The sequence below is a fragment of the Mobula hypostoma genome, chromosome 12 (genome assembly GCF_963921235.1).
Source record: "Mobula hypostoma chromosome 12, sMobHyp1.1, whole genome shotgun sequence".
Classification (NCBI taxonomy): domain Eukaryota; kingdom Metazoa; phylum Chordata; class Chondrichthyes; order Myliobatiformes; family Myliobatidae; genus Mobula; species Mobula hypostoma.
Window position 1 is genome coordinate 55,348,208 of NC_086108.1, and position 15,081 is coordinate 55,363,288.

General features: G+C 40.8%; 1 protein-coding gene across 4 annotated transcripts in view; it reads left to right on the plus strand.

Annotated features, from left to right (window-relative positions):
* Positions 1 to 15,081, plus strand: part of pde4ba (phosphodiesterase 4B, cAMP-specific a) — a 620,756-nt gene that overhangs the window by 103,105 nt on the left and 502,570 nt on the right. The window lies entirely within an intron of this gene.

Sequence of the window (15,081 nt, forward strand, 5' to 3'; positions counted from 1 at the left end):
CAAATTATTGATCAAGCCTGCTCAGCTTCTTTTCAAAATCATGCCTGAGTTTTTAAACCTCAGTGCCATTCTTACAGCATCATTGCCATATTAATCAATTCCTTTAATATCTGGAAATCTATTGATTTATGTTTTAGTGGCTGAGCCTTCTCTGCATACCAGAGTACGAAACTTCATTGATTGACACCCTCTAAGTCAGGGGTTCCCAACTGGGGTCAAATGACTGCTTGGTTAATGGTAGGGATCCATGGCATAAAAAAGGTTGGGAACCTCTGCTCTAAATGAAGAAATTTCTCCATATCTCAATCCTTCTGAGGCTGAGCCCGGATTGGGATCCGTGAGTTGTCCTATATCCAGCTTGTCGGTCCTTGTAAGAACGGGGCACGTTCCAGTGATCTGTCCCCCTCATTCTTTTCACCACAAGAAAATATAGTCCTCATCTACTCAATCTTTTCTCGAAGAGCATACTTGGCATCCCAGCAGCTTGTCCCATGAATGCACCGTTCAAGTATATAATTTTTTTAATAAAGAGTCCAAAGTTACATATTGTAGGTGTGATGTCGGCAAGCCTGTATAGACTGCAGGACATCTTTACTCCTGTTTTTTAATCTCGTGTAACAGAAGTCAACATACCGTTTGCCTTGATAATTGATTGCTCTGCAGTAGTGTAGCCAGCAAAACTCGTGCCACACAGCTTAAGCAAACTTGATTGCTGCTCTGTCTGTGTGGAGTTTGCAGGTTTTTCCCCGTGGCTGCATGGTCCATTGATATGTTAATTGACCTATTTTGTGTAGATATGCTGTGGAACCTGGGGAGACTTGAGGGGGATGTGGGTGAATTAAACAGAAATAATGGGATTATTGTAAATGGGCATTTGATGGTTGGCACAGACTGGCCAAAGATCCTGTTTCCATGATATGACTCTGACCTGTGTGTTGGTTTTCAGCAATTTGTCTCTTGGGCACCTAGGTTACTTTGAATCAATCCTACTTAACCTTTCCCCATTCTGCAGAAAATTCTGCTTTCCTATTGTTTTGCCTCACAATGGATAACTTGATATTTTTGACACTGCATTGCTTTAGTCATGTTCCTTCCCACTCGGTTAGTTTATGTACATCTCCTTGAAGCCTCATTGCATCCTCCTCCATACTTGCGATACCACCTAGCATTGTATTATTAGCGAAGTTAGAATTATGGCATTTGATGTCCTTGGCCGAACTGATGATTGTAGTTCATGAATAGTTGTGGTACAAACAGCTATGTTTGTGGTATTCTACCAGCCACAGCCTGCAAACCTGAGTACATTGATTTGTCCACTCTGTTTGCATCTGATAATAATTCTTAGCCTGTGCCAATATATTACCCTAATTCTGTGTTCTCTGACCTGTTTGGGACATAGTAAAATTGCATCTAATTATATCTGCGTTTTCCTATTGTTGCATCCTCAAAGAATTCCAGTAATTAGTCAAATGTGGAATTCCTTATGTAAATTCACACAGCATAGTAATGAAACAAAGTTCAAAGCACACTTAATATCGAAGTGTATATACTATATGCAACTTGATCTTCATCTCCTTACGGAAGATGACCATTGATAAATGGATAAATGAACCATTTAGATGTACCATTTAACCACCTTCTCTATGTCAACCATCAAATAGCCACCTGTTGCATTTATCAGCATTTGTTCCATAGCCTTTAGATGTCTTGGCAATTCCAAGCCTCCTGCTCAGGCAGTACGGTACAAATTGCAATCACCTGGATGATTTTTTTTCCCCCTCAGATTTCCCCACTGCCCTCTGCCCTCCCCCACAAGCCTACTCCCAACACCCTCCCCCCACTCCTCATTGTAAAACTATGCCCCTGGTTTTAAACAAATGTTATGGGAAAGGATTTTGGTATCCACCCTATTTAAGCCAAAGGGAGCTGCATGCAGAAAACTTGATCTCCTATTGAGGTTTGGAATTAACCTTCAATGCAAGTTATGAATTTCTCCCAGTTTTTTTTTATCTCTGACAGTTTACTGGGTCATGTTTTAAGGTCTAGGGATGGATTTTCCAGAGACTTTTGAACTAATCATAGTAAGTTTTTAATATTTTCTCAAACGCAGGTCAAACGGAACAGATGTGATTTGTGGTGTGCAGAAATTGAGCTGTGGCAGTAAATAGCAGATGTAAGGAAGTCTGGGTTTATAGGTTGGAGCTTAATATCTAATCCGGAACTACTGTCATTTAAAGACACCAAAACCTAGATTTTTGCGCATACATTGCGAAATGTGATAATTCCTGAAGTTACTGACTGGTTCAGAGAACCAATTTTGTCATTTTGCTCTGTTGTTGGATTGTACATGCTAATGACTGAGCCTAGTCTTTCTAAGATAGCTTGGTGTTAGGCTGGTGGCCCAACCTGGGGTATAGGTTTCAGGAATTTGTTAATTTTGATGGGAATTGTTGGGTTTGGGATTAGGAGGCCAAAAGAGAAAGTTATTTTTGCTTTCGATGCTAGATTAATAGTTATAATTATTTTGAGTTCTTATTTTGTTTATAAAGATTCTTCAGTTTGTATTCCATATAGGTTATAATATCTCAATGTCAGGGACTTGAATACATTTAGAATCCCTTGGTGTCTTTTACTGCTGGCAAAACTGGGAGTGAAGCTTTGTTACCAGTCGAGTTTCTCAGTAGCAGTGAGAGAATGAGGTCTCCTCACTGCTCCACTGCTATTGCTGAATATGTGTTGCTGAAGGTCCAGGATACTTTGAACTGGTACGATTAGCACACTTCATGTAGGCCAGCTGAATCCTGGTGGGGGGAGATTGCAGTGCTGGGAGAGCATGATCTAGCCCGTAATCTGACACTCCACTACTGTGGTGTTTCAGTATTCATCTTTGATCAGAGGAAATTTTACCCACTCTACTGGAATTTGAGGGATGTTTGACACATACCACTCCCAATGAATGTAGTTGCATAATTTTTATATAAATGTGTGCATATGGGTTTAGCAGATTGACTATTAAGAGGGTGGTAATGAGCTACTGCCTTGAATCGCAGCAGTACTTGAGTGTAGGTATGCCTACAATGCTATTGGAGAGAGTTTCAGGATTTTGACCTAGCAATGGTGAAGGAATAGTGAAATATTTAGAACTCAATATGGTGTGTGGCTTGGAGTGCAACTGTAAGATTGGTGGTATTCACATGCACTGGTCCTATGAGCTGATAGAGGTTGTGGTTGGAAGAGGCTATCTGAAGAGTTTGAGGGAATTGCTGAAATGCATCCTGCCAATGCTGTGTGCAGCCTCTACTGTGCATCAGTGGTGTAGTGAGTGAGTGGTTGTGGATGGGATACTGTTGTGCTCTGTATGATTTGAGTGATACGTGTTCTGTATATACAGCCGCTTGAATGTTGAAGCTGGAGTCATCCATGAAGAGTATTCTATCACATTCCTGACTCGAAGTTAAGTCAAAACTAAGTTGATGTTTTCTATTATAGAGATAAAATTTCTTTGGGTGTAAATTGGGAAAAATCTGGTTAAGATGACACTGTATGCAGAAATAAATAGCATTAGTTGTGTTGGTGTTTCTAAGATTTTTATTAAAGAAATTGCAGAGGTGATACTATAATTGTCAATTCCCTGTCAATGGAAGAAAATTTTTAACTTGCATGTTATGGGAGAGCACTGGAGCTGGGGCGTTACTGGTTGTAAATTATTTGAAGGGAACTACAGAAATTGTAGTTTTCCTTTTAAAATTTTCATTATTCACTAAAGTGGACGTTTTAATACAAACTTCAAAAATATATGTTTGTGTAATTACAAAGCTGTGGTTATCTTAGCAAAACATGCCCACTGATGCCACTAATGTAATAAATACCAAAGCTGAAGTGTTTATGATCTGTTTTTCATGTTGAAAGATATTACTGTTTTTCAAAGTAAAAAGATTAAATACTTGAATTAAAAACAATTGTGAAAAGATTGCCAAATCTGACTTAACATATGAAGAAGAGTCCTAAGTTTAAATTTGGATTTTGGACTTGGATTAATATTTTATTTATATACTTAAATTTATAAGTAATTCCTTAAAAACAAGCACTGCCATGTAACTTACTTTGACTGTTTCAATATCAATTGTTTTGTGTTTTACTGGCTTGTGTTACTTTTCATTCATAGTCATACTTTATTAATCCCGGGGGAAATTGGTTTTCGTTACAGTTGCTCCATAAATAATAAATAGTAATAGAACCATAAATAGTTAAATAGTAATATGTAAATTATGACCAGCCTATTGGCTCAGGGTGTCTGACCCTCCAGGGAAGGAGTTGTAAAGTTTGATGGCCACAGGCAGGAATGACTTCCTATGACGCTCAGTGCTGCATCTCGGTGGAATGAGTCTCTGGCTGAATGTACTCCTGTGCCCACCCAGTACATTATGTAGTGGATGGGAGACATTGACCAAGATGGCACGCAACTTAGGCAGCATCCTCTTTTCAGACACCACCGTGAGAGAGTCCGGTTCCATCCCCACAACATCACTGGCCTTACGAATGAGTTTGTTGGTGTCTACCACCCTCAGGCTGCTGCCCCAGCACACAACAGCAAACATGATAGTGCTGCCCACCACAGACCCACTCGTAGAACATCCTCAGCATCGTCCGGCAGATGTTGAAGGACCTCAGTCTCCTCAGGAAATAGAGACGGCTCTGACCCTTCTTGTAGACAGCCTCAGTGTTCTTTGACCAGTCCAGTTTATTGTCAATTCGTATCCCCAGGTATGTGTAATCCTCCACCTTACAACCTTAAATGTTTCGTTACAAAAACTTACAGAAATCAAGTTAATTCAGTACTTCTGCTTGTACAGTGGGGAACTCTAAAGGAAGTCAAAGTCAGAGTGTAAGGATTGCTTTTATTGGCTCTGTTCTAAACCAATGGGTTTTGAGTGTAGCTACTTGTTGCGTACCTTTGGATTAATTCTGAAGCATTTTCTCCACTGAGCACTGGTTGATTCTTCTTTCTTGTTTTTTATAATATCTGACTCAGATAGAAGTATAGTGTTCCCTATAGTGGGGAGGTGTAGGACCAAAGGGCAAAGCCTCAGTGTACAGGGACGTCCATTCAGAATGGAGATTAAAAGGAATTTCTTTTGCCAGAGGATAGTGAATCTGTAGAATTTGTTGCCATGGGCCGATGTGGAGACCAGGTCATTGGTTGTACTGTTTGTATTTAAGGCAGAGGTTGATAGGTTCTTGATCAATCATGGCGTGAAAGGTTACAGGGAGAAAGCAGGAGAATGCGTTTGAGAGGGAAAATGGGTCATCCATGATGAAATGGCAGAGCAGACTCAATGGACTGAATGGCCTGATTTTCCTATTCATTGTGGTCTTGAGTAAATTCAGATATTTGCTATCTAGTGTTATAGAGAGATGCTAATGATTCAATAATTGACAGGGCAAATTTATACCAGCTGTGCTATTTTATTTTTAGGATTTTGGAGTGTCTATGAAAATTGTTCCACATCAGTATAATGTTCTACTCTCCAATTCCCACCAATGAAGTGAAGACCAATACTTATCACTATTCACTCTTTAAATACCCAATTTAATTATAATTTTCCAATGCATTGCCTTTGTTTTGAAATGTAGACTAGTAATGCTTTTGCTTATTGCATGCGAATTAGTTCTTTGCTGTTGCACTTACTTTCACTATTTTAATACATCTGTATCTGCACCTGAACTGGAGGGAGGTGGGGCTTGTCTCCATGTGGGAAGGTTTGCTTGTGCTGCACGGGGGCTTTAAATTGGAGTTGCAGAGTGAAGGGAGCCAAAGTGCCAGAGCAGATAGTGGAGTGGATGGGAAATGTGTTGCTAAGCCTACATGTGAATTTATGATTTGAAAGATTGAGCATGGTAGGACTGAATTTCACAGTTGTGTATATTTCAATGCCAGGAGTATTGTTGGAAATGCAGATCAGCTTAGGACATGGATCAGCACGTGGAATTATGACATTGTAGACATTAGTGAGACTTGGCTGCAGAAGGGACAGGACTGGCAGCTCAGCATTCCCGGGTTCTGTTGTTTTAGACATGATAGAGCAGGGGAGAATAAAGGGGAAAGGATGACATTACTAGTCAGGGAAAATATCATAACACTACTCAGATAGGACAGGTTGGAGAGTTCATGTGCTGAGGCTGTATGGGTGGAACTGAGGAATAAGGAAAGGATGACCATATCAATAGAATTCTATTATAGACCATCCAACAGTCCATGGGATTTAGAGGAGCAAATTTGTAGCCAGATTGCAGACTGTTTCAGAAAACATAAGGTTGTGATAATAGCTGATTTTTAACTTTCTACCTATTGACTGGAACTCCCACTCTGTGAAAGGACAGGATAGGACAGAGTTCATTACATGTGTTCAGGAAAGTTTCCTTCATCAGTACATAGAGGTCCCAACTAGGGGGCATGTGATACTAGATCTCCTGTACCCAGGGCTGACATGCTGTTACTTGGACCCTGTGGGAGGCAAGTTCAGAAATTGCAGGAACCCTGCAGAGACATTTAGAACATCCCTAGTCACTGGTGAGGTGAGAGAAGATTGGAGGACACCTAATGTTGTCCCGAATAACTATTCTTGGGCTTCCAGCTGGGTACAGGTATTGAGTTTAAACGAAGTTTCGATGACAACCTCTGCCATCTTCATCAGGGCTGATGCCTGGGTATGTCTAATCTGGTGGTATTTATACCCCTGTAGTCCATCCCCTCACTTGGTTAGTCCTGATCCAATCAGGTTTCTGCTGTCCCACCTTGTTTACAATCGAATTCCAGTTCTTGCTTGGAGTGAGACCTTCATTTTTGTGAAAATTCTTATCCTCTAGTTTTATTTCAATGGCTTCCTTCACCAGGTGGTCCCAAAAACCATTGGCGCAGCACATTAGTTTTTTTGCTGTTGAGGTCAATCCCATGACCATTGCGAATTCAATGTTTTGCTACCTCCAATTTCTCCGGGTAACCCAAAACGGATACACTTCCTGTGATCCTTGATGCAGGTTTCCACCGTCTGTCCCATCTGTCTGTTGATACACTGCTCCACATTCACAGGGAATCCTGTAAATAGCAACATCCTGATTCCCAGGTCATCTTTGACCTACATAAGCTGTGATTTGAGTTTCCTTAAGGGTTTATGGGTGGTATTCATCCAGTATTTCTTCAGAATCCTGGTGATCCTTCCAAAAACCATGGAAATGTCGGGGAAGACAAGCAGTATCAACAGGTTCTTCCTAATTGTTAAGTTTCCTGGTTTTTCCATCAGACCTTTTAAGAACCCATTTGATTTTCTTCACCTTGTTGTCATTCTGATTGGACAAGGACTAACCAATCAGGAGCAATGAACAACAGGGTATAAATACCACCAGACTAGATGTGTCCAGGCATCATTCCTGATGAAGATGCAGTTTGTCATCGAAATGTCGGTTGAAATCGATACCTGTACCCAGCTGGAAGCCCAAGAAGAGTATATGCTGTGAAAGCACTAGATCCTAATGTTCCATTGTTTAAGAAGGGCTCTAACAATAAGCCAGGAAAGTAGTGGGTAAATTATTGGAAGGTATTCTCAGGGACTGGATATATAATATTGGATAGCCAGGGACTGATCAGGGATAGTCAATATTGTTCTGTGCATGGTAGGTCATGTCTAAGCAATCTTGGAGAGCTTTTGAGGTATGTTACCAGGAATGTTGTTGAAGGCGAAGTAGTGGATGTTGTCTACATGCTCTTGAGAAAGGCCTTTGACAAGGTGCCATATGGGAAGTTGGTCAAGAAGGTTCATTCGCTTAGCGTTCAATATGAGATAGTAAATTGGATGAGACATTGGCTTCACGAGGGAAACCACAGGGTGGTAGTAGATGATTGCCTCTCTGACTGGAGGTCTGTAACTAGTGGAATGCTGCAGGGGTGGGTGTTGTTGTAATCTATATCAGTGATCTGGATGATAATGTGGTAAACTGGATCAGCAAATTTACAGATCACAACAAGCTTGGGGTGTATTGGACAGCAAGGAAGTTTATCAAAGTTTGCAGTGGGATCTGGACCAGCTGGAAAAATGGGCTGAAGAATGGGAGATAGCATTTAATACAGAGACAAACTAGGGGAGGACTTGCATGGTAAGTGGCAGGGCACCGAAGAATGTGGTAGAACAGAAGGATCAATAATTCCTTGGAAGTGCCATCACAGGTAGATAGGGTTGTAAAGAAAGCTTAGTTGGGGTGTTATGTTGAAGTTGTATAAGATGTTGGTGAGGCTTAATTTGGAGTGCTTTATACAGTTTTAGTCATCTACCCCCATGAAAGACATCAATAAGTTTGAAAGAGTGCAGAGAAAATTTACAAGAATGTTGCCAGGACTTGAGGATCTGAATTATAGGAAAAGATTGAATAGGTTGGGATTTTATTTCCTAAAGCCTAGGATAATGGGAGTTTTGATAAAGATATGCAAAATTATGAGAGGTATAGATTAAAAGCAAGCAAGCTTTTTCCACTGAGGTCTGGTGAGACTAGACATCATGGGTTAAGGTTGAAAAGGGAACATAAGGGGGAACTTCTTCATTCAGGGTGATGAGAGTGTGGAATAAGCTGACAGTGGAAGTGGTAGATGCAGGTTTAATTTCAACATTTAAGAGAAGTTTGAATAAGTACATGGATGGCTGGGCTATGTACTGGTGCAGGTCAATGGGACCAAGCAGGTTAATGGCTTGGCATGGACTAGATGGGCCGAAGGGTGTTCTTCTGTGCAGTAGTGGTATGTGACTTTGACTATGACAGTATAGTGTAGATCAATTATTGTTTGGGTGGCTACCATTGCAAGGATGATTTAATTTTCTTTTGTGGCCATGGAATCTTCTATGTCAGTGTCTTCATTAACATTTAAGTTTCAACTTGTAAATGTTCTAGATATTAAACATTAGTTTTTATTACCTGATTAGAATATACCCAGTAATGTAGTTAACCATGCTAAATATTACCCCTTGCAAACCTTTGTTCAAAATTGTTAAATGTTTCTAAAATAGAGTATAGTAATTTCTAAAAGGAGATTTGGAAACAGGATGAGGAGTGGAGTGTTCAGTGCATTTGAGTGTTATGCCATTTAGCTCAATCAAGGCTGATCGCATACATTGCATTCCTGTTGTCTCTCTCTTTTGACGTCTTGTTTAGTTGATCCAATCCCTCCTTAAAATTAAGCTCTGTCACCTTGTATATTATTGATGTTTTTTAAATAAATTACTGAAGAGGGAATGTATTTGATATTATATTTCATAGTGAAGCTAGGTTAAATGATTTCCATGTAAATAGATACCCTCAAACTTTAACTGAGTAATACATTAACTATTTACAACAGGCACTTGTTTTTGTTTCTATCATTTATCTGAGGTATGTTCAGGATATAATGGACTCTGAGGATGAAAAGGTATTAGCTGATGTTTGTCAGATGGTTCAAAGAGGGACTTTTTGTGTGTACATGAGAACTCCTCTTGTGTCTTTGAATGATTCCCTATAGGTGAAGTGCAAGGAGTCAAAGGCCAGAACCCTGATGAACTTGACAGACAATGGTGATTGTAGAACGAATATAACAGCTGTAAATTTAGTTGTGATCATTGATACCAGTTTGAAATACCTGATTGGTGCCTCATTAATGTGAAGTGTTGAATCCCATTTTGGGAAAATTTGTGTTTTGTGTTTCTATGGCAATAATTTCAAGTTGATGTGTTCAGCCATTAGAATAGTCTAGTGAAGATCCAGGTATGTTTTAATTGTCTGTGTTCTCAAGTGTTTTACAAATACCAGTAGTTTGATAACATTCAAACTAGTATGAGTTTAGATTTTGAGTTAACTTTCTAAAGTAGAAATAAATTGAGTCACTCCCAGATGAACTCAATGCATTTTATGCTCAGTTTGACCGTCACAACATGGAGGCACCTTCACGAGCTGCCACAGCTCCCAGTGACCCTGCTCAAAACTAATCAACGAGGTTCAAGGCCTTGCACTCAATGCCTCCTTGTGCAATTGGATCCTCTATTTCCTCACTTGTAGACCCCATTCAGTTCAGATTGGCAACATCTCCACAATCTCAATCAGCACAGGTGCACCACAATGCTCTGTACTTAGCCCCCTGCTCTATTCGCCTTACACTTATGACTGTCTGGCTAAGCACAGCTGCAATGCATATTCAGATTTAGTGACAACACTACTGTCATAGTCTGAAACAGAGGTGGTGATGAGTCAGCATGTAGGAGGAAGTTTGAAAACCTGGCTGAGTGGTGCTATATCCACAACCTCTCCCTCAATGACAGCATGACCAAGGAGCTGATTATTGACTTCTATAGGAGGAAACCAAAGGTCCATGAGCCAGTCATTGGAGGATCAGAGGTGGAAAAGTCAGCAACGTTAATTCCTCTGAGTTATTATTTTGGAGGACCTCTCCTGAGCCCTAAGTGAAATTACAAAGGAAGCACAGCAAGCGCCTCAACTTCCTTAGAAACTTGTGAAGATTCAGCATGGCGTCAAAAACATTGACAGACTTCTATAGATGTGTACTGGAGAGTATTTTGTATCATAGCCTGGTATGGATCTATCAACTCCCTTGAATGGAAAACCACACAAAAAGTGGTGGATACGACCCAGTGCCTCGTGAGTAAAGGCCCCCCCACCATTAAGCACACCTGTACAAAGTGTTTTTGCAGAAAAGCAGCATCCGTCGTCGGGGACCCCCACCACTCAGGACATGCTTTCTTCTCAGTACTGCCATCAGAAGGTACAGAGGCCTCAAGGCTCACACCACCAGGTTCAGGAACAGTTATTACCTCTCAACCATCAGTCTGTTGAGCCATCATTGGAATGTTCCCAGAACCAATGTACTCACTTTCAAGGCTCTTCATTTCATGTTCTCAATGTTTTTATTATTTCCTTTTTGTATTTGCAGAGTTTTTTGTCCATTGCACACTGGTTGAGCCCCACGTTGATGTGATCTTTCACTGATTCTGTTATGCTTATTATTCTATTATGTGTTTATTCAGTAAGCCGGTAAGAACATTAATCTGTAGTAATGGTGACGCACATGTCCTTTGATGATAAATTCACTTTGTACTTTGACCCTGTGATTTCACTCTCTGAAGACTTTGTGTGAGCATCCTTCAGGAGCGCACACCCAAGAAAAGCTTCCAGCCCAGACAGGGTATCTGGATGAGTACTGGAGACCTGTGATGATTCAGTGATATCTTTAACCTCTTGTTTTGGCAGTCTGAGGTAACCGCGGGCTTCAATTATACCGATGCCTGAGAAGAACATCTTGATCTGCCTCAATGACCATCATCCAGAAGCACTTACAGTGCATCCACTGTGATGAAGTGCTTTTAGAGGAAGTGATGAAACTTACCAATTCCTGCCTCAGAATCAACTTGGATCTACTGCAATTTGCCTACCGTCACAACAGGTCAACACCAGATGCTATTTCATTGGCTCTTCACTCAACCCTGGAACCCTGGACAGGGAAGGTGCATACATCAGGATGCTCTTCATTGGCTACAGTGTGGTATTCAATACTATTATCACCTCAAAACTCCTAAATGGACATTGAAGCTTTGGATACTACCTCACTTATATAAAAAATATACAGTATTTCCATTTTTGCACATTAAAAAAAATCTATTCAATGTACATAAAAAGTAAATCAATTATGTTTTATTTTTATTATTATTTCTCTCTCTGCAAGATTATGTTTTGCATTGAGCTGTTGCTGCTAAGTTAACAAATTTCATGTCACACGCTGATGATAATAAACCTGATTCTGATTCTGAAGACCTAGGCCTCAATACCTCCTTGTTCAACTAGATCCTTGACTTTCTCACTTGCTGGCCCCAGTCAGCTTGGACTGGCAGCAACAACTCCTCCATGATCTCCATCAGCACAGGTGCGCCACAAGGCTGTGTGCCTAGCCCCCACTCTAATCATTGTATTCTTATGACTGTGAGGCTAGTCACAGTTCCAATGCCATATTTAAGTTTGCTGATGACACCATTGTCGTTAGCCAAATCAGTCTAGTTGGAGTCAAGTGGCATTTCAGCAGCTGTGTACAAATGAATCCTTTGACAGATGTAAAAGTTTAAGACCCAGCTTAAGAGAGAAATCAAGAGGGCCAAAAATGTAAACGCATACTCATTCTATTTATCACTGCAGAAGACAAAAACATTTTTAGCATCTGTGCACTTGAACTAACTTGAATTGACCACAGTTGTCACGGGCCAAGAAGTTTGTGAATCTTTTTGTGCCAGATGTGCAACTGATTCTTAGTCAGGTCTTCTTGGGCAGCCGGGCTTTTCTTTGAAATCCTGAATTACTGTTCATTTGACAAGTATTTGTATGTCACCAAGACAGCTGAGGTATTTGTATTCAAGTAACCAAATACACATGGAATGAAAAGCTATTGTCAGTAATAGTGAGCACAAAACCTCTTGACTATCACTTAAATATCCATCCCATTCATTGCAAGTTCTCAAGGAAAAAAACTAACATTCTTGCCTGGTGTTTCCTCAGCAATATGATCCACTCTATACTGCTGTTTGAAATAGTCATACAATTCATTTGAGGACAGTTAGGACTGGGCAATAAATGTTGTTTCCCCCCCCACACCTCCAATGACATCCACAATCTAGGAATAACATATATGAATTAATTTTCATTTTCATGTTAAGTGCAAAGTGATTAATTTTGGTCTAAAAGTGTAGAATTAAGGGACTGAATCAGGAGTTATAGGTCAGTAACTCTCCAAAAATGATGCAAGAAATTGAAAAAGTGTAGTGGCACATGAGATCCATCTTTCTCTGTTTTTATAGAGTTAGGGTACAAAAAAGGTAAACGTACTAAACTTCTGCTATGATACCACAGCTGGAATAGTTTCTGGACTTTGCATTTCTAGGAAAGTTGTAACACTCTGTTTGGATTGATAAGGATGAAAGTTGTTGTCAATTAAAACACCTGTGTCAGACTTTTATTTATTGACTACAAGCTCTGGACCCTGGGTGTCTCAGCAACACTGCCCTGCAATTAGATCTTTGACTTCCGAACCAACAGACCTGTCAGTAAGAATAGGAAGCAACACTTCTGGCAAGATTACTCTAGATGTTGGTGTTACACGTATTTGCTTCCTCAGCCCTCTACTCCCTGTATATTCATGCCGGATTATGCTATAACTCCATCTACAAGTTTGCGGATGAAACACCACCATAGTGGGCCATATCTCAAATAATGATGAATTAGAGTCAGAGTCCAGAATCCCTGTTCCTTTCCAATCCCGATGAAGGGTCTCTGCCTGAAATTTTGACTGTTTATTCATTTCAATAGATGTTGCCTGACCTGCTGAGTTCCTCCAGCATTTTGTGTGTACGTGTGTTGCTTTGGATTTCCAGCATTTGCAGACTTTCTCGTGTTTATTCTTTCTAAGTTGTTGGCAGTTTTATTTTTGCTTTTCAGGTTCTAGTGACGGAATTTTGAAGATAGCTCATGTTATTCCTGGTGTCTTTATAATTGAACTTCATCCATTATAATATGTTACCTACCACTACCAACCCCATCTCTATGATGAGCATAAAAGGTTTTCCAGATATTTTGGAAATCTTGAGCAGTGCAAACAAAATGCTGGATGATATCAGTAAGGCAAGCAGCATCTATGGAGAGGAATAAACAGCAAACATACAAAATGCTGGAGGAACCCAGCAGGACAGACAGCGCCTATGGAAAAGAGTACAGTCGATGTTTCGGGCCGTGATCCTTCAGCAGGACAGGAGAAAAAGAAGATGAGGAGTCAGAGTTAGAGGGTGGGGGGAGGGAAGAGATAACTACAAAGTAGTAGGTGAAACTGGGAGGGAGGAAGTAAAGAGTTGGGAAGTTGATTGGTGAAAGAGATACAGGGCTGGAGAGGGGGGAATCTAATAGATGACAGAAGGCTACGGGAGAAAGAAAAGAGGGAGGAGCACCAGGGAGAGATGGTGGGCAGACAAGGAGATAAGGTAAAAGGGGGAAAAGGGGATGGAAATGATGGGGGGGGGGGGAGGATGTTCGAGAAATCAATGTTCATGCCATCCAGTTGGAGGCTAACCAGACAGAATATAAGGTGTTGCTCTCTCCAACCTGAGTGAGGCCTCATTGTGATAGTAGAGGAGGCCATAAACTGACTTGTTGGAATGGGAAGTGGAAATAAAGTAGGTGGCCACTGAGGAATCCAGCTTTTTCTGGTGGATGGCACGTAGGTAATTGGTGAAGCAGTTTCCCAGTCTACATTGGGTCTCACCAATACACAGAAGGCAGCACTGGATACAGTAGATGACTCCAACAGGACTCATGGGTGAAGTGTCAACTCACCTGGAAGGACTATCTGGGGCCCTGAATGGTAGTGAGGGAGGAGGTGTAGGGGCAGGTGTGGCACTTGTTCTGCTTGCAAGGCTAAGTACCGAGAGGGAGATCAGTGGAGGGGGTGAATGGACAAGGGAGCTGCGTAGGGAGCGATCCCTGCGGAAAGCAGAAAGTGGTGGGGAGGGAAAGATCTGGTTGATGGTGGTATTCTGCTGGAGATGGCCAAAGTTTTAGAGAATTATGTGTTGGACCACAGTTGATGTCTTGGCCAGGACTAGAAAGGAAGGAGGTAGAAGTCGGAATAAAGTGGCGAGGAGAGAGAATGAGTACATGCTGGAAGGTGATAGGTTGGGGGGAAGGTGGGTGGGGAAGTAGAATGAAATAAGAAGCTGTAAGGAGATGGGTGGAAAAAGTAATGGGCTGAAGGTGAAGGAATATGATAGTCATCTCTAAAATACCAGGATGAAAACCATTAACATCACTGATATTTTGGGCTTTTGCTTTTTTTACGTAACATACTTTCTCATTTTTTTTCCCCTTTCTTCATTCTCTTTATACCTTTGGTTCTCCTCAATTTCTGATGTGTTTATATAACTTCCATGAGGATTGTTAAAGATGTTGGTTTAAGGAATGAGCTATTCTCTTGATCCAGTTGCTTTACTTGCCTGTATCTCTTGGGCGGGCCTATGTACT